General features: G+C 39.4%; 1 long non-coding RNA gene across 4 annotated transcripts in view; it reads right to left on the reverse strand.

The window, feature by feature from the left end:
- Positions 1-4,133: 4,133 nt before the first annotated feature.
- The window catches only part of LOC130142078 (uncharacterized), a 28,003-nt gene continuing 11,163 nt past the window's right edge, over positions 4,134-20,973 (reverse strand). For 2 of the 4 annotated variants that reach the window (XR_008819288.1, XR_008819291.1), the window contains exons 2-5: positions 12,417-12,469; positions 11,649-11,742; positions 10,225-10,358; positions 4,134-8,614 (exon numbers count right to left, since the gene is read on the reverse strand). This is a non-coding gene — a long non-coding RNA (uncharacterized LOC130142078). Of the gene's footprint in view, positions 8,636-10,220; positions 10,359-11,648; positions 11,743-12,416; positions 12,470-20,973 lie in introns of all 4 variants that reach the window. The other 2 variants (XR_008819290.1, XR_008819289.1) reach the window with 2 other exon arrangements.

The following is a 20,973-nucleotide window of genomic DNA, read 5'->3' on the forward strand; positions in this document are numbered from 1 at the left end:
AATTCCACCTCTTTTGATGAGAGAGATAATTCAAATGAGACACCAAGAATGTCATTGGGGGGCAGAAGCCTTAGTAACATTTTTACGAAAGCAAGTAATATCAGTTAAGATGTTAGGAATAGCTAAAATGGTAACTGCAAAGTGTGAAGTATGTTTGAAAAATAAACCAGTGATTAAGAAAAAGGTTCAAATGGGTAGGCTGAAGTCTGGTACAGAACCTGGAGATTATTGGCAAGTAGATTTTTCAGAGTTACCTAGACAAAATGGGTACCGGTACATCCTGGTAAGGGTTGATACTTTTACAGGATGGCCAGAAGCCCTTCCCTGTCGCACCACACAAGCAAAAAGAGGTGGTGAAGTGGTTATTACAAGAAATAATTCCGAGATTTGGAGTTCCTATTGGAAATCCTCTGACAGAGGTCCACACTTTGTTGCTGAAGTAGTCCAAAGTGTTAGCAAAGTATTGGGTATTAATTGGGATTTGCATGCGTCTTGGAGACCACAATCTAGTGGGAAAGTGGAGAGGATGAATCAAACTTTGAAACGACAAATAAGTAAAATTTGTCAAGAAACCAGTCTAAAGTGGCCTCAGGCACTTTCATTGGCATTATTATGAATCAGGGTACAGCCAAAGAGTGGAACCTCAGTCAGTCCTTATGAATTATTATATGGAAAACCATATGAGTCTCTAGAACCAAATCTAAACATACATGTAAAAGGAAAACAAGATGTGTATAACTATTTGCTTTTTCTAAGGAATACTTTGGCTGTGATTTGGAGTGTAGTAATTTGAAATAGACCTTTACCCCTGGAAAATTCAGTGCATGATTTCCAACCAGGAGACTATGTCTATGTGAAGACTTGGACCTCCGAACCTTTGCAGGAGCACTGGAGAGGACCTTTCCAGATACTGCTAACCACTTTTACAGCTATCAAAATTGCAGAATCGGATGCTTGGATACATTATACTCGAGTGAAGAAAGCACCGTGAAGAAAGCATCTACTCCGTGGAAGATTGTGAATCGTGACCCAGAGACTTAAAAATTGACTTTGAAACATGTCTAATTTTGCATATCAGGTTATGATTGGTTTTTGGATATTTTTTTTTGTTGGTAGTGTTGGTGGGATCATGGGCTGACTTGGTGGACAGGAACAAAAGACAAATAGAAACAGAACAAGTGATTGACATTCCCAAACTGAGCTGAGGAAAATTTGATGGTAGGATTAAAGAATTTGCCAATTTACAGAACATCACGCAGATCACTGCTTGTTTGCCAATACCGAGGGCAGTAGGTGAATCTATTCCATGGGGAATTTTAACTATGAATCTGACTAATCTGGAACATAAAAATGAAACCACCTATTGTGAACAAAGGCCAGTAACTCAATGGTATGAACAAGTAAAGGTTATTAGAAAACAGTGGAAGTCACCAGGTAAAGAAACAGATTGTAAAAAAAAAAAACAAAAAACAAAAAACCAAACTATTGAATTATGATTTTATAACAGGATCCCGACCTAGTGCCATAGCTTGAGTTCTTCTTCCTGGGGGTCCAAATCTCCAGTTAGGATGGTGTTCTTATGATGAACAACTTAAAACCAATGTGAGCAGAAGTATCATGAAATGGAAGTATAATAAAACTGGCCAAGGTACCCTATTAGTAGAACAATGGGACTCTAAATGGTCTATGTCCATATTTTCTCATTTTCACTATATGGCAAGAACTTCTTGGTGTTTTACCTGGGATGGGAAAGTTTTTTTCAGTATTACCCTGGGTCAATGATAGGTCAACTTCATCGGGAGAGAAGGAAAATAAAATAGTGCCATGGTGGAAATGTGAAAAAGTGTATGATTGCAGTAATGCAGACTTAGTAATCCAAAGAATTCCTCCGTAGGCCACTGTTTTAAAATATGGTTATTTTGTCGAGGTCTTAAGAACACTCTCAATTTAACCAGCACTTTTACAGTTAGGAAAGGAACTTTGTTTAGTTGTAGTAAAACTACTATTTGAAGTCCAGGACATTTAGTTTGGGCATTAAGTGATGGAACCTGGACCACACATTTACCATTAGATGGTAAGGTGAAACAAATCACTTTAGGCATGCCAACATTGTGTCCAATTTGGAAGAAATCACCATTTAAAGGATCTCTAGAGAATCTAGAACTAAAACGAATAAAGAGATCAGGGATAAATGATATTTGGAATGAACCATCTACAGGAGTGAAAATTGGCTGGGCACTGGAATCACTTTTAAATCCTATAGCTTCATATAGAAACAGAGCATGGCTCTATCATTTAACTGGTCAAGTGGAAAAATTGGCAAACGTTACCAAGAAGGGGTTTAAGGAATTGAATATACAACTACAGGCAACTTCCAGAATGACTTTACAAAATAGAATGGCACTAGATATGCTCCTACTTAAAGAACATGGAGTATGTGGATATCTCAAGGATAAATTGGACCACTGTTGCATCCACATTCCAAATGTCACTCAGGATGTGGAACATGATCTAGACCTATTGGGAAAAATTGAAAAAGAAACTGAAACAATTCAAAAGGATATGTCAGAAGATTGGCTTGGGAAAATTTTTAACAAACTGGGATGGAATTTGAGCTCTTGGATACAATCTATAATTAAGACTTTGTTTCTGTTACTAGTTGTCTTTTTGATGAGCATGCTAGTATATGCATGTCTGAAGAAACAGTTTATCAATAGAATTGCAGCGAGTCGTACGATTATGAGAGAAGTACCAACTATTTCACCAAGACATGATCCATTACCCAAATATGTTGAAACAAAAGATATATGAATAATGTGAAAGTATTGAAATAATGATTTTCAACACTTTCAAAGGGGGGAAATGTTACCGATTAGTTAATAAGTTAAAATTGATTGATTTTATTTAATTAATTGATTTTATAAAATCATTTAATAGAATTAAAATATAGAAGGATAAGGAAAAAAAATTTTATAGGAAACTTGCATCTACGCAATAGGAGTTGTTATGGAATCTTTTGTACGTCTTGTACCAAGGCTAGAAGAAGGGCCTGGAACTATTGTAATAACTCTAGGGTTGAAAGGTTCCATTGTATTTAACCAGTCTTCTGTACGCAGAGGTGTATTGAAATGTCAGAATATGAGATTAATGGGAACTGGGGAGAGTCGACTGGAACAGCTTGTAGGTGCCTGCCAAGAAACTGTGAACTTTAGTAAAAGGTAATTCCGGCAGGGGGAGATCGCGACCACCGACTCATATACCACCTACCCAAATCGTACCCCAGACCCATTTCTAGACCTTTCTAAGCTCTACTGCGCAGAATCGGATATAGGAGGAGAATATGTTAATGATTTACGGGAAATATCATGGTTATGCATGAATACGCAATGAATATGTATGAATAAGTTCTATATATGGAATCTGATTTTGGGACCTGGTGTGCGTTGATCGTGAGAGGACTTGCTCACGCACCCGGCCGTCAATAAAGAAGTGTCTGCTTATCTACATCACATTGGTGTCGATAAGTTCTTCATTCCGAGATTTCGGTAACACCATCACCATTGGGTTTGGCCAACCATCTCATCTGGGCGGGCTACAGACACGATGCTCTCAGCAGTGCTCTCTCCAGGAGAGAAACAGTGCTTCACCTCTGCCCGCCACGTCCCACCCAGCCCCACAATGGAGGTCAGCAATGGATCTTTGTCTTCATCCCTGTTCTTCCCAATCCCAATAGCTTGGTCCCAGCTGTCCATGCTTAATTACTGCTCCACAAACCCTATCAGCCCCATTCACACCTCCATCCCCACCTCCCAAATGCCCAAGTGTAATGTCACAGCCAGCATCATTCCCAAATGCCCCAACCCCAGCACCCACTTACAGCTGCCCCTCCACATGCCCTGTTTCTATTGCTAACAAGTCTAATAACACATCCAACCTGGAGGGCCACATTGTGACCTTTCCCAATTGACACCAGCCAGCAAGGACCTACTTTGTTAACGCAGCATCCCAGCTCGCTGGTCAAACATGTCTTTGCTCAGGCTTGGAGGAAAATTGAAGAGGGTCCCCCATGGAGAGTCAGCCAAGTCACGACAATCACACCAATATGGCTACGTGCCGTGCTCACTTTATTAAACAAACAGGTCATATTTATAACTTCAACTGACCGCTCACCCGACTTTACACACAGGTAATTGGATAAAAGTCTCTGGTCATGCTGCAGGCGCCTGATCAGAGTGTGCCGATGAGAGTTCGCAGATCCCAGGACTTGCTCTGCACCTGGCTTCTTGTTTGTGCACAGCTTGTTTTCTTTCTCACACTGCTTGTTCCCAGGACAATTTAAAGTTGCTCTGCAGCTTCAACTAACAGGCCTGGGTTGTCCAACCCGGACTATGGTAACATATGTCTTTGGTCCTTTAAAAATCCCACTACATATCCCCCTTTTTCTTTTTGGACAGCCCATGTCTGTTTCACAATAGATGTTAAACCTTTCTTCAAACAAGAAAATAAACAGCTAAAAACTAAGAACATTGCAACAATGATTATAACAAAGCGTATTCCTTCCAACAATAACGACTTTAACCAACCTGTTATCCCCAGTCCTCTCAACCATTCATCGAAGGGATTATCATCAGCAAGAATATGCTTCATGTTTCCCTGCATTTGTGACAACTTCTTGTGCATTGATATGGAATGATCGGAAAGGTTCACACAACACATCCCTTCAAAATCCTCACAACCGTGTCCATGTGCTAATAACAAAAAATCTGTTGCAGCTCTATTTTGTAATGTAGCATGCCTAACACTATCTACATCAAGCAATAACGAACTTAGAATGTGTGACGTAAGATTAAATTGTTTCTCTCCCCAGCACGCTAACCTTCGTATATTCTTAGCATTTAATGCTGCCATTCCCCTGGCATAAATATGGAGGCCAGGACATTTGCTGTTACAGACTGCAGATCGACTCTGTCATTACATGTTTCATCAAAGGTGCGCAGTGCCCTCCGTGATCTATGAGATTGTTGAGTCTGTCTTTCATATGTGGAGCAAAGGAAGTCAAATGCCCTAAATAACATGGTCCACCGACAGGATACAAAGGAATCCCTGGCCACGCTCTGTCCCCACATATCAGAAAGACTCCCGGTGGCAACTGATAACCCCCTGATACATCTATATGGAAACCCCCAGTTTTCAATTCACCCCAAATAGGTGAACCAGTTAGATTTTGAAACCCTGTATAAAACCCCCGTTCACCTTGACGTGTTAGCCATAACTGCCACGGGTCACCACACCAAATTACTCCAGTGCCATTCATGGGTTGAAGTGGTGATGACATGTGGGTACAGTCTGCCATACCAGTTGCAGTTACATTAACATATTCAACAGGTACAACGCTACCCAATAGGTCTAACTCCTGCAAAGGTAAATGATGTGGCTGATTTAAATTCTCAATAACCGTCTTCTGCCACGCTGCATTACGCATAGAAGGCCAAACATATTGCCTATTCGGACTCATACATGTACCATTCTGATTGGAAGTCAGATCCACTGTTTTAACATTACAAAAAACCATCAAAATTTATTTCATTCTCTTGCAGGGGAATACCAATTAAACAAGTTCTAAAGGGGTTGCCTGCCTGTTGCAGACTTAAACAAAAGTCCGTTATTCCCATGATATTTGCCCATGTCAACCATATGTTTGTCCTAGGCAAGATGTCAAAAATACTTTGGCCAATGGGTAAAAAATTCATCAAGACTGTAAACCAAGTCCACCACTCAAATACGTTTACTCCTACAATTTCCACTTTAATTTTTTTTTTTACAGCCAAATATTTTTAAACAAATTTTTTTAGTCTCTTCCCAATCTTGCCCTAAAACAGACCAAAACTCCACTTGTGGAACAAGCCCAGCTCGATCCTTGGCCATGCTAGAGGGTCTAATAGACAGCAGAACAGTCTTTCTCCTCAAGAACCTAACTATTATGTTGTCAAGACCTGATCTGAGCTGCTGTAGCAGCTGATTGTGGTTAATATCAATAAGATATTCAGGCATAACAAGGTATAACCTCACCTTAGATGCCACTTATTTTTCTGCCCTACTGCTCGTACAGATAGGATAGGACCACTAATGAAGTAATTTGTGTTACTTGCAAAACAGTACCTAAAGCCCTATCCATTCAATTCATTACACAACCAGCAGACTTAAAGCTTCTTTGGGTTTTGTGGTTTGATCTTCAGCTCTGAGGACTCTCAAAAGCTCCCCAACTTTCACTTATGAGTGATAATAATGAGAACATAAACTAATTGCCATCCCTCATTTCCTTTATATGACAGCTGAACACTCAAACTCGTTTAAGGGTTGCAGTAAATGTATTGTTATTTATTCCCACCTCTACACCCTCTTATTTGCTATAATACACCAAATACAGTGTTACAACTGCACAGCTTTTTTCTGAGCTTAAAACACAGCCCAGCAGGGAAAAGCACAAATTGGATGTTCACAAAAAAGTGAAAGAATATGAATTGCAAAATCTGGGAGGGGAATTCTTCCAGATAAGACAGTTACAAAAAATGTTATCTAAACAATAGTGGCTATATCGTATGCAACCTGTCAAAATACAAGACATATCGCTGAGTAGCCAGTGACCAGGATCTTTTCCATACATCATTACTATCATACACTATACGCTTCTGCCTGACATACCAAATATCATACAGCAGGTGTCAATGTGCTGACCAACCGCAGCGTGAGCAGCCTGATGTGCTGACATTGCAGTTATGCACTCTGAGTTCCCAGATGCTATATTTAAACTCAGAGAACATGGTACTAGGATATATTCTCCAACTAGAAGGAAAAAAGTGATGCTCATAGTTATAACAGGGAAACACACACCACTGCACAGAGATTTCCAAAGGAATTTTAAGATGATTCTGAAAAGAATAGTTACCTTTTCTCAGAAGGCTGTGAGACTGGACAAGGCATACAAGAACAGATCATAGAAGAGAGAGGTTGGCTGTGGTGTTGGTTGGTTGTACCTTTCTTTCCAATAACTACTCAGTAGCCATTAAGAAGCAAACAGTACTTCAAAATTCAGACACTGTATTAAAGCTTTTGTCTATATTGATGCTTAATAACATATTTTATAAGGTTTGTTTTAACATGCTCGCTGTTGAAGAATAGTAAAACACCACCAAGCTCTGGCAAATGAAAAGACAGCAAGGACCACTAAGAAAAAAATTATGTTAAAAAGCATGGTGAAAGATAGTGTTAAGTATGTAAAACTTTAGTAAAAGCACTAATAAATCTATGTAAAATTCAGAATAACATGACATGCTCCAGTTTCCAAAGAATAAAAAAAATAAATGAAGTGTATCTTGAATTTTTAACTATAAAAATACAAACAAAAAAACATTTCATTTTTTTCTGCTCACTTTAATAGTCCCTAACACAACAGCAGTTTATTACACTCCATTAACGATGCTTCACTTTTCCTATAGCTAAGCATAAAAGCTATAGGAAGGCATTTACCTTATTATCATGCTCTATAGATACTTTTTTTTAAAAAAAAATCCCACAACTATGTGAAGATTTGTTAGGAACCAAAAACAATCGCTATGTAAACACAGCACATTATGAACCTCAATACCTTGAGGAAGGTCACAAGAACCATCTCCAGTTGGAAACCCGAGTCAAAAGCAGCAGCAGACTTAAGCCACAGCTGGGCTGGGAAAGCTGAGGAAGAGCTCATTTCCTGCCTCCATTCCCCTGCTCTCACCAGCAGACCACACACAATTACCTTCCTAATCAAGAACATCCAGCAAACAATCTGCTCAAAGATAATTGCTAAGTACATTTGCCATCAATATGCACAAAATTATCACTAATAAATGTCACTGTGAATTACAATCAAGTGCTACTAGACATGGTACAAACATGGATCTACCCCAGTGACGAGAATCACTTTTCATACCACGCTACAAGGAGCTCTCAGCAAAAGGGATAAAGATTGCAGGGGTTCAAGCTAACAAAACATCTCAGCTTTTCCATCTGTCCTACTGTGCTACACTATACAACTGAAGCAAGAGGCGGGCAATTTTTTTAACCCAAGTATAAACCCACAGGCGGTCTGCAGTGATAGCTTATTATAAGCAGGTCTTACTTTCTAACGCATTAGCTACCTGACTTCATTCTTGGAGATTACTCACCACAGTTTAAATACACTAAACCATTGCAACATGTAGCACTTAATCTTTTGGCACCAGAAGTTTGATTTCCCCAAAGCTATGGCAGGTGCCAAGGAGTTGAAGAGATTTTGAAGAACAGTTGTCACTATTCACTACATATTGTACTGTGTCCAGTGCAGGGCTCCCCAGCTCCAGTGAGACAAGGAATTACTGGAGAGGGTCTGGCAGAGGCTACCAAGATGATGAGGGGACTGGAGCATCTCCCTGATGAGGGAGGGCTGAGGGAGCTGGGCCTGTTTAGCCTCCAGAGGAGAGGACTGAGAGGAGATCTTATCAATGTCTACAAATACCTTAAGTGCGAGTGTCAGGAGGACAGGGCCAGGCTCTTTCCAGCAGCTCCCACTGACAGGATGAGGGGCAGCAGGCACAAACTGCAACACAGGAAGGTCCATCTGAATATGAAGGAAAACTTCATTGAGGGCAGCAGAGCCCTGGAACAGGCTGCCCAGAGGGGCTGTGGGGTCTCCTCTGAAGACATTCAAACCTGCCTGGACACGAGACTGTGCAATCTGCTCTAGAAGAACCTGCTTCAGCAGGGGGTTGGACTAGATGATCTCCAGAGGGCCCTTCCAACCCTGACCACTCTGTGATTCAATGAGGAAGCAGCTACTGCACTTTCTCAACACATGTCCTTGCTGACTGACTGTTGAGGGAAACCCACAGTCAGGTACTTTTGGCTGTTCTTCCACAGTCCACTCCCACAATATCAGCATTCTGATTACCAGTCCTTTCTGCCAGACCATTTTTGGTTTTATGCAATAAACAACGTGCAATTACAAACTCAACAGCATCTTTACAACAAAGCAAAGGGATTCATGGCTCCTGTGCCAGCATTATGCATCATGTGTTCTGTAATAGCAACTTGATATGGCACTACATAAAGATTTGCGGCAGACAGTGTGTCATGACTTTTTGCTGTAATCAAACTGATTTTGAATGCATTCACATTATTCACATTCAAAAAGAAGGACTGAATAACAGAAACAGAACAGCTAGATTACTTGAGCACCTTCTCTACCATTTTTTGTCTTGTGTAATACACACTCCATTTCCTGGAGATGCACTTTTGATTCTGCCTAAATTCCTTGACTCTTCCTGTACCCTTGTATAATCTACAGCCCACTAATTACATTTTAGCAGTTACCTTTTCAACAGATCAGTTCTAACCATAGAACTGTTAACTTCCCTCATTAAATTCCTAAAAATTGCATTAATTCCACTCCCTGGCTGATGCTGGTTTATGAAACATTTGTGAAAAGAAACACTAAACATAAAGCATCACCATTCCTGCAGTAGTATGTGGCCAGCTTCACCCCAGTTTTATTCTCTTCTGAACAGAACCATTAGCACCTTTCAAACTGTATAAAAGTGACTAAAGCAATTGTTTAAAAAAAAGCCAAATTAAGTTTCTAAATAAATTACTACGTTAAATTTAACACAGATCTTTAAAGAAAAAATAAACCAAACAACTTAAACCCTGTTCTAGAAGAGGTTTATTTTGCTATAAGAGCCTGTAACAGGCCAACAGCTAGTTAACAAACATTTAATTCTAGCAGAAGATGATGGTCAATATGTTATTAAAAGCTCTCATCACATTTTGAAGGTGTTCTCTTTCATATGTATGATACAAAGGAAGATTGTTTACACCAAATTACTTCAGACCCCAAAGAAAGTAAGTCTGGTTTACTACTGAATACATACTTTCAATCTCAACAGACTGTCCCAAACAGTAAATATGTTGTGTGTAACCTCATTGGTACTTCTAGTTTTAAAGCAAAGTTTGGGGTTTTTAGCCTAAACAAAACATACAATCACAGAATCATTTAGGTTGGAAAACACCCTTAAGATCATTGAGCCCAACCATTAACCTATCACTACCAAGTCCACCACTATACGGTGTTCCCAAGTGCCACATCTATGAAAAACATCAGAACTTTTTATAGTTTTTTGTGGAACATTTGTTTCACTAGCACATACCTACCGTATGAGCCTGGTGCTTTCTCTTCATAAGTAAAATGAAGTTGTAGCTCCTCTTCTGACATGCGACTGATGAATACTTTCAGCAAACAGCAAATAATAAACAGTGCATTGTGAGCCTGCCAAATAAAGAGGCGACTAGAAAAAAAGCAGAAAGAAACAACAATCAGTAATGCTTAACCTGCAAATGTGCATCAAAATGCACAAGAAAAATATGCGCCAGAGTAGACAAAGGGGTTCCTACAGATGAAGCAAGGAAAAGCCAAAGAGCTCAAGCAGGGAGTCTTCAGCTGATGCTACAGAAAATAAACTGAAAATTTATTTAAAATTAGTATTTTTTGCTTCCTGCAAGAGAACACACCCTCACTCCTAACTAAGTTTGTATTGTTAAAAACACCACAGTTGCCAGAAGTACCACTCTTTGAAGAGCTCACCAGATGGCTCACCCTGCTTCTAAAGGTTTCTAGATACTCAGGACTCAAGCCACCCAGATGTTTGAAAAGTTCCAACAGCTTCAGATATGAAAGCTACTCTGGCTCCCTGAACCTTAGCACTTTTCCCAGTCAAATAGCCTTCAGATGACCATACACACAAATATTTTCCACGCTTTCTGAATGCAAGGGGAATATAGCTTCATTACATTTTCTTGAGTCCCAATAAGCAACTGCCAGGAAGCCCACGCAAGAGCATATAGTCAAGCTCTTGCTTGAAGCTATACATTCGAGGTATTTTTGGATTAAAGCAGCAGGAGCTATCCAGGCAGGAATAACTTCTTTCTCCAGGTACAAGTGAAAAGGTTGAGGGCAGTCCTGGGAGCAAGGGGCATTAAAGAGGAAGTCTTCCTTTTTGAAGCCCCAGATCTGGTGAGAGTTGGACATCTGTCTACGGGTGTGGGGGAACAATTCCAGAAAGCTTCCTGCAAAAACTAGAGAGTGCTACACAGATAACCTCTTGGAGTTTTCTTTCCTACTGCTGAAAGGGGCAAGCAAAACCAATGACAGTTGCATGATACAATTTGAAAGCAATGTCTTTATACAGAAGTTTGTGTTCAATTCCAATTTAAAATATTTCCAAGATAAAATACTGGTTCATACACTGGGATTTAGCTGAAAAGGTCAGGTGATTTTTAAACTGCTCTAAACCAGTAGTAACCAGAAGTTACACTATTTGTACACAAATGTCTTTACGTAACACACAGGATGAACACAAACATGTCATTTCCCCCAGGAATCTATTTACACTTTACACTTCACCTTCTGCGTTTGGAAGAGTACTAGATACTTGTTCTGTTTCAAACAACAATTTAAGAGAATTTTAAGTTTTGGTCTGTAAGTATTTTACTTTGCTAGTTAACAAACTCAAGAGTTAGGAGCAAAAGGAACATTTAAAAAGTGAAATGGTGCGCACAGCTTTTTTCCAGGTACTTACTTCTAACATTCTGCTGAAATTTTAAACTCTTTGGTTCTAGAAAGAAAGACTTTAATCAGTGACCCAAGGTTTCCTGTTTGAGGATTCTTCTCAACTAGATGAGGAAAAAAACCCCTAAACATATGATTATATAGCACGCGTAAATTGCCACTGCTTAATTCAAACAATATATAGAAACTAAATTTCGATGTCTTAAATATTTCTACATAAAGCACAGTATGTCTGTTTTTCTGTAGAGCTACTGTTGTTCTTTTAAGATTCTCCAGTACATGCTTTACTACCCCATAATTGTTTTCTAAACATACTTTTCATCCTAGACTTAAAATATCCCAAATGTGGAGCTCATACGGCTCCTTTCCAAGACTTGTCTACAGCACAATAGTCTCCTGTCAGAAAATCAGGCAGGTTTTCACAACTAGCTTTTACCTTCTTGAAACATCGTTGATCACATTTATATTACCCCTTCCTTTCATCCTCTGATTAATTCTTTCCCCTTACTGATCAGCTTAGAGGGCAGAGGGAAAAAGATGTAGAAGGGATAGAGTTACTTGTTTTAAACCTTTCAGTCATTTCAAGTTCTACAAAACAGTTAACAAAAGAAGTTTCTAAAAGCTTGGGATATGTATAAACACACTGTTTACACTTAAACTTATTAGTAGAATGCATACAAGCAGAGTTAAGTACACTAAAGACATGGATGTGCACTTGAATGCTGTTTCTCAGTTTTTCTGATAAAAGCACATGGAAAAAGATGCCACAATTTCTCACCTAAAGACTTGCAGACTGAGATTGTAGCTTCTTCCAGGAGCTTTAAGTCAGCACTAGGGGAGGGGAAAAAGAATAAAAACAGTTATACAAGCAACTAGGCTCCTGTACTTGAAGTGAAAATGCATTACAAAACAGTAGTAAAATATTTCTATGAAGCACTTAATTTTACCAATCCATTAGCTGGTTTACAGAGATATCACAGAAGCACAGAGTGGTTGAGGTGACAAGGGATGTTTGGAGATCATCTTGTCCAATCTCCCTGCTCAATCGGGCCCACCCAGAACCATTTGCCTAGGGACTACATCCAGGTGGCTTTTGAGTATCTCCACCTCCTCTCCGGGCAACCCATTACAGTGCTTGGTCATCCTAGCATCAGGCAGTACAACATGCATCTGAAGTACAGTGACTATAAAACAAGAAACTAACATTCAAAAGTGAATTGTTTGTCAATGTGAAATTATGGCACTACACCATTTGTATTGCTACTACCTTTGTGGCTTCAATAGTGCCATGCTTAGCTTGATACCACTGAAAATACACATAGAACGGCAACCTACAGAAAGAACTTGATTATTATTTTTTTTTTTTACAAGATCATATGAAATAACATCTTTTTTAAAAGCATAAAGTATCCTCAATGCGACATTTAACCTCAAGCTAAATACCACTTTTGTTTAACTAATGTTATTATACTAATGCAACAATCACATCAGACACACCAATTTTTTTATAGCTTCATTAATTGCCAGTTGGTATGCTTCAAATTAAAACCATCAGCCGAAAAGAACAATAAAGCACTAAAGCAGAACTTGCCAACAACCTCTGAAAGTAAACACCGGCTGTATCAAACACACAAAAAGACATTTATATACTTCTACCAGTACAGAGTAACTAATCCTTGAAAACAAAACAGAAGAATACATGGGAAGTCTATTTTTCCTTAACAGATATGGAGGTGGGTGTGCGTGTGTGTAGACAAATAATAATCAGACATGGTGTCCAACACCACATTAAGCAATATGAAGGTGTCCCAATATTAACACCTAAAAAGGCAACTTGTTCCACTGTTTCATTATCCTCATAGTAAAGTATTTCTCCCTTCCATCTAGTCTGAATCTCCCCTCTTCTAGTTTAAAACTATTCCCCCTTATCCTATCGCTACAGGCCCTGCTGCTCAGGTTAAGGGAGAAAATTGTACAGCCTCTACACAGACTCAATTAATATACATTCTGACCTACAGGAATAGCAGTCCTGAAGTTCCCCAGATTAAGAGCCAGTCCAAAAAAAAATAACAGTTCAATGCTTGCAGATATAACACAGTACGTAATACTGGCTGAACAATTTCAGAGCTCATGTAGCTACATCCTTGTAATTAAAGGTATGAAAATCACCATCTTCAGAATAAATAGGAAAGTAGCAATGCAATGAAACCTGAACAGTAACTAAGCTTATAAAAGTCAGTGGTATGGCTTCTGTTCAAGCACTCCTCTCAAAAATATTGCAAAACTTAATAGTGCCATAATTGGATTGCCAAAGTCGCTGATGCTTCCTAAGCATTAAGTTTTCTAATGAGTAACCTGATTTATACAAAAACATCAGAGAATGAAGACAAATAGGGAGGGCATGGTACTGCATGCACACTCTGTCCCACCTGCTCAACCCCATCTCGGCAACCACCTACAGCTCTGCCAGCCACCTTCTAAAAGGCAGTAGTGGGGGAAACAGTCCTCTTGCTTTCCATTTTTAAATTTAGATGGTAACCTAGTTAGTTTACAGCAGTCCTAAGTACTGTTGCATCAACCTAAGATTAACTGCGGTGCTGTGTAGGAAGCCCCTAGACCAGCTCTGCTGCTGAAAAACTAGTCTGGAGCTGTGCTCTTGGAAGCTGTTGAGTGAGCTGTGCCCAAACTCCTGGGGACTAGAAGAGGGGTTAAGGATATTGGTAGAAAAAGCAGCCAAAAGAATTATTTCAAAAATTTTCAATAGGAAATGCTTCAAGACAGAGATATCAAACAAATTAAGTTTTAAGATGCCTGCAAATTTTGCTGCGTATCAGGCTAATTTACTGTGTAGTGAGCTTAGAGCAGAGAGAGCTCTTCAGTTACAGCTCAATATCCTATGACAACTTCAGATTATGCAGATTGGCTTTTTTTTAATCAAATATCAGCATTCATTCCTCTCAAATTGTTTTGAAACTTAAGTCTCAGAAAGAACAAACTTACACTGTTGACGCAGAAGGCTCGGACACAACTTATACGACCAATGTGATCAAGTTAGGGCCCCTTTATTAAGGGATACACAGCAATTTATACACTAGCACAAAGCACACACATTGCTTCTAGATTGCTAATAGGTTAAAGCTGCTTGTCTATTCACTCTCCTGCACTCTATGATTGGTCACGGCATGGTATACATGCTCCTCACCTACATTCTGTTTCGACATTCTATTTTCTTATTTTTCAGTCCAACTCCTTTATCTCTTTCCCACGTACAGTTCCTTAATAGTCCAACCCTCTTATCTCTCTGCCAGTACACAGTTTCTTTGTCTCCCTTGGCCTTGCATATGTCCTTCACAACAGCTGCAGCTTGTTACAGCTTTGGCCTGCTATTACAACAAAGTTACTTGGTCTGGATTGCTCATAATATGCCCATTGTCTTCTAGCCACTCCGCATTACACTGTCATATATACTTTAAAAACATTAGACTTGGTCTCAAAGGTGATCTCTTGTTTCAGTGCTAAAAACATGCAGAGTAATTAAAAACAAATGGTATAAAGCTAGAACACCCTGCCAGACAACAGAGTTTAAGTCTATGTGAAACAAGAACTTTTTGCACTTCAAAACCCCAAAACAAAACCCCTTTCTAAATTTGTCCAGCTGGCTGCTTGTCATCAGGATGTAATCCTTCCTCAGAGCTGACAGACAGGGTGAACATTGTATTGGAACACCAACTCAGCAGAGACTTCTTAAGTACTGAATAATCTAACACAACATGACCCACCTCCCACTATCCAAAGATGCTGCGGACTTCTGTAATACAGCCTGAATGATCACTGTAATTGCTCCAGGATTTAAACCATAAATGCAGACATTCAGCTTTAAATTACGGTTCATTTTCCCTCTAATGTCTAAGCAGGTAAATACAACATTCTTAGGGGGAGGATGGGGGGTGTTTTCCCTTTGAATTATTAAAAAACACACTAAGTCCTCAAATTTCACAGAGCTGCCTCATTTCTGCATGTTCTCAGGGTCAGAAACAGTAGCAAACCAAGCAAGACCTTCAGATCTTCAGTAAAGCTTTTAACACTTGAGTCATTCTTTTTTCTACCAAAACAAAGTTTAATGCTTAAAAATTAACCAAAGCCCACTCCCCCTTATTCATACAACAAAACACAAAACCAGATTTTGCCATACTCAAGACTAGGCAACAACATCTGCAAAATTTCAGTTCATGCAACAAACACCTAGCAAGGAGGAACTACAGCATAATACCACCCCAACACACACAACAGTGAAACTGTGTTCTTACACTCAACAGAAGTAATACTACTGCTACATCCCCAAGGATGGATTCATGGAGAAATAGTGGGGGGTACAAAAAATAGCAGCCCATTCCCAGGTATCTGGGGCAAAGCTTAGCAGTGGCTTGCTTTCTTTCACTTGGGCAGGAAGGAGAAGTGAGAGACATGGAAAAAAGCTCTCTGCATATTTTTTTGTGCTGTGAAGACAAGAGACATTAACACTTAGGCAAAAAATGCCAGAGCCAAGATTCAAAAGGTGGCACAAAAGAAACACTAAAACCAGCTATGGTATTGACTTTGCTCTACAGTCCCTGTGGAGATGACATTTGGTTAATGTATATAAAAATGGAAACCTAACACTAAAACATCCATCCTTCCATTAATCCACAGAGCAGCACTTATTGTATTCAAACTATTTCTCAGCACTAACAAGAGCAAGCTCCTTCACTGCACTGATCACAAATAATACCTCCCATTCCCTGAAAACCCTCACCTGAGGAACAAGGACTGCCTTGCTGCCAAATATATGTGTATGTGTGCGCACGTTGTATAGATATGTATTTTAGGAGCTTGCTATTTAGGACAGAAGAAAGTCTAAAATGCATTTAAAATTGATCCCCTTCAACATATTACATTTAATTTTAACCAAGTACCTACGGGAGGATCAAGGAGAAAACCTTTCAGAAAAGAAAAGGAAAAAATCCCACACATTTTCCACTCTGCAATTTTATCTACCAAAAACTGGGAAAATAAAACCCACACTTTTTCAGAACTGAAAAGCAGCTTCTGAAAGACATTATTTTCTACAGTACATAAAAATAGAAGAGAGATTCATTAAGGATGTAGGAGTAAAATATCCCCTGGTCTGAGAACTGTTAATACATTCTCAACAAGAAAAAAGCATCAATTTCTAGCAATAAACAAGCAGAAAGGTAAGTAAAGCCTTCTGGCTGCTTGATGGCACTGCTGAGCATCACTAGGAGAAAACCAGTGACATCTAGTAAAGCCTTGGCATGGAGGAGACACCACTTTGGAAGATGTTCATGTGCACATGGCAACAAAACACCAGCTTCAGGCCATGGATCTTTTAAATTCACAATCACAGTGACCTGGGTGAGTTTGTACATGTAATCATATATTTCAACTGGCACTACCTGAACTAAACCACCTGGTTTTAGAAAGCTGTACCTATCACAATCATATTTACCCGTTCTACAATTTTCCAAGCAAAAAGTATCACCTGGTGTAGAGATTCAAACAAGCTGTGAGCACAGGGAGTAAACATGAAGGATTCAAAGAAAAATATACTTAACCACACAGACTTGACTGGCTCATTTAGATCCAAGCAAACATGTGAAGTGCGGGATTGCTTCCCACATACTTTAGGAAAAAATTACAGGCTCCACAGGAATTTCTGCCTCATCCTGTGATCTGGTGGCCAGCATTTTCAAATTCCTTTATAAAAAGTAAAAAATTATTTTATTTGCTTTTCTTCTATGTACACAGCAGGCCCACAGACTTCAAAAAACCTAAAATTAATAGTGAAATCTGCTTCCTGACAACACAGACTTCTTTAAAGAAAATGGTTTTATTTTGTTTTATGTTACAGGTATCAGGACACAAGAGGTTTTACAGTGGCAGTGATTATTGCCTTGTAGCATCTTAACATGGCAAGCAGTAAGAATATTTTGCATACAAATTGTCACTACAAACCCATCTATACACAAGAAGCATCTATGTGATGCCAGGTATCACACACATCGGGGGTAGAAGTAAAGAGTAATCAAGGGTAGCCCCTTCAACAGGAAAGAGGACTACTATGCCTACATCACGTATTAAGAACTCTGTACTAGGAAAGGGAGAGAAGAAATCAAAATTAAGTTCAAACTTGCAAGCTCAAATACTGCCTAGATATACCGCTACATAGAATACCAGAGGTCACCTCTTCCCCGATACAAAAGTTCAATCCCTCAAATCTGTACTATCATACAAATGCCATTTGGGAATTTGATGCACACACCCCCACGCAAACATACGGGAATTCTAACACAAACCAAAATTGCCTCTATATTTCACAAGGAAGAGTGAAAATTATAAGTTCCCTATCACATGTATAAGCAATGATGATTGGAACAGTATTTAGACAATACAAATTCTGTTTTGTCTTGCTGAAATTGCTCTTCTATCATTTCATAACTGATCTTACATCAAGCTTTTTTATTTTGTTGGTAGTTAATCACTTTGTATTTGTAGTTACTGATCATAGTACAAGGAGTTTGTTCATCAGTGAGTTAAGTTTTCTGTAAGAAAGCATATTTTCAGTAGAGGTGGGGAAAAATAGTAAATTAAGCAGTCTATTGCTCAAAAAAATTCTCATAGTTTTCATTGACTACAGATTTTTATTTCTGGCTTCATAGTACCAGAAAACCAGCTTCTGTGGTCAGCTATCCTGACATATATTGTAAAAAAGCATTACTTCCAAAAAGAGGAAGAAAATAAATAAATAAATCCGTGGAGTTACTTTAGAGTGGTTGAATTCAGTTGCCTTACTTTAAATTTAGTAACAATCAGTCCCACAGACTTCAGCAAAACCATAATTAATAAAAGACAGCAAATGTTGCTTCCTGAGAGCAGTCACCTTTGAAGAACATGGTTTTACCTGCTTTTATTTTAAAGGCATCACAATAAGAGGTTTCAAAGTGGCAGTGACTACTGTTAAAATATCTCATTATGGCAAAAGGAAGTATTCTGCATACAAACTGTAATTATAAACATGCCCATACCACAACACCTACCCTTATGATGATAAGAATAAGGCCCAAACCATAGCAGACAACCACCCCCTCTAAAAGAGAGGGGAAAAAAACAGAAGGGAGCAGCTTTCCTGACAGTTTTTTCCTCTAAGTAAAGCTTTTTACTTTGCCATTGAATACAAAACAGAAGAATCAGCCCATTCAGTAAATTCATACCGTGGGAATGCTGACTTTAGTGGACTAGCTGGAGGAAAGACATCAAAGAATAAGAAGCTGAATATAATTTATTGTACCAATTTAAAAATGTACCATATTAAGGCAAAATAAAAATTGCTCATTTTTATGTCTTTCCATTAAAGCAGGGGTCCTTAAACCTTTTAAGCAGGGGGCTGGCGCAGATGAAGTGGCAGGCAGTCATCTGCGGCTGCTTGGTTTCCCCCCCAACCCCTGGGCGGGGGGTCTGTAAATACCAGGGGGCGGATTGAGGACCCTGGGGGGCCGTATCTGGCCCGCGGGCCGTAGTTTGAGGACCCCTGCTTTAAAGGCTCATGCACACTATTCTTGAACCAGCGACTCATTAAAAACTCCAGGGAAGGAACAAAGCAGAACAGTAAATATTAAGCACATGATTTTCAGCAAGTTCTGTGTTAGTTAACTCTGGTTTAAGTTTTCCATCAGGAAAGAATTGTAACTAATACTGCTTAGGAGAAGGTTGCATTCTTGGTAGCAACTTGTAGTGACGTGCGGAATTAGACTCTATAACTCGAAAGTTATAAAGTAGGTATGTTTATTGCGCGCAGATGCACGGGGGATCGCTCCTCCACAAGCGTGCATACCCGAAGTGACAAACCATCTCACATTTATACAATGAACAAATGAATATTCAATTAACGCCTATACATATTTGTTACCTAAACCCCGCTTCGTATGTTAATTAGCTTATCAGTCCGTTTCCTGGAATGTGGTGGTCTTGCAGGTTTGTAGGTGATTCATGTTCTTGTGACCATCCGATCTTCTTCAGGTGATTCATGTCCTTGTGACCACCCGATCTTCTTCAGGTGATTGTGACCACCCAATCTTTTCCAGCAAGGAGACTTAGCACTCCCTCCCTCTAGATAGCATTTGAATGTCTCTCATCTTTTCTTATTCTCTTTTAAATAGCCCCTTTGTTAGAGGAAGAAGGGCAGGCGTCTCCCCTTTGTTAGAGGAAGAGGGGCAGGCGTCTCCCCGTCTCCCCTTTGTTAGAGGAGGAGGGACAGGCGTCTCCTCAAAACTGTAGTTGTCACCGCACCCATGACTAGTCACCATACCCACATTCCTTAAGCAGACACATACAATCACAATCCATGTCCATTATCCCCATTTCACATTATTTCTCCATATCAGTAGGAGTGTCAAACATAAAAGGTCTGCCTAAACCGAGAGCTAAGACCCCAATGTAAATCTCACAGCTCTTGCTTGTAACAATAACTAAAAATGTCATCCAGAAAAGCTGTATTTTTCCAATAGCCAAACATTATTCAGATTGATAAATCAGCCACTTGAAATGTAGGAAGTGGTAGATTTAAGACATTTTATACTATTTTAATGAGGTCCATGAGTCTATTCTGTGCAACAAATAAGGATCCATGAAGAAAAAAAAAATAAACATGCAGGAGTGGGAATTTAGATCACCAAGTACTTCCTAATGGCTGAAACCAGAAATTCCTCAGTAGCCCAAGGGGATTTCACCTGCTTAGCATCCATAACCTGCTTTATGGAAGATGATGTCACAACACACCTTTTACAGTGAAAAACCTGAGACAACTGACGTACGGAATTAAACATGCCTACTTTATAACTTTTGAGTTACAGAGTCTATTGCGCGCAGATGCACGGGGGATCGCTCCTCCACAAGCGTGCATGCCCGAAGTGACGAACCATCTCACATTTATACAATAAAACAAATGAATATTCAATTAACGCCTATACATATTAGTCACCTAAACCCGCTTACTCTCGCTTCGTATGTTAATTAGCTTATCAGCCCTTTGCCTGGAATGTGGTGGTCTTGCAGGTTTGTAGGTGATTCATGTCCTTGTGACCATCCGATCTTCTCCAGCAAGAAGCCTTAGCACTCCCTTCCTCTAGATAACATTGGAATGTCTCTCATCCTTTTTATAAATAGCCCCTTTATTAGAGGAAGAAGGGCAGGCGTCTCCTCAAAGCTGTGTGCCTATGTGACCAGACACCACACCCATGACCAGTCACCATACCCACATTCCTTGGGCAGACCTATACAAT

The sequence above is a fragment of the Falco biarmicus genome, chromosome W, assembly GCF_023638135.1.
Source record: "Falco biarmicus isolate bFalBia1 chromosome W, bFalBia1.pri, whole genome shotgun sequence".
In the NCBI taxonomy this organism is placed as follows: domain Eukaryota; kingdom Metazoa; phylum Chordata; class Aves; order Falconiformes; family Falconidae; genus Falco; species Falco biarmicus.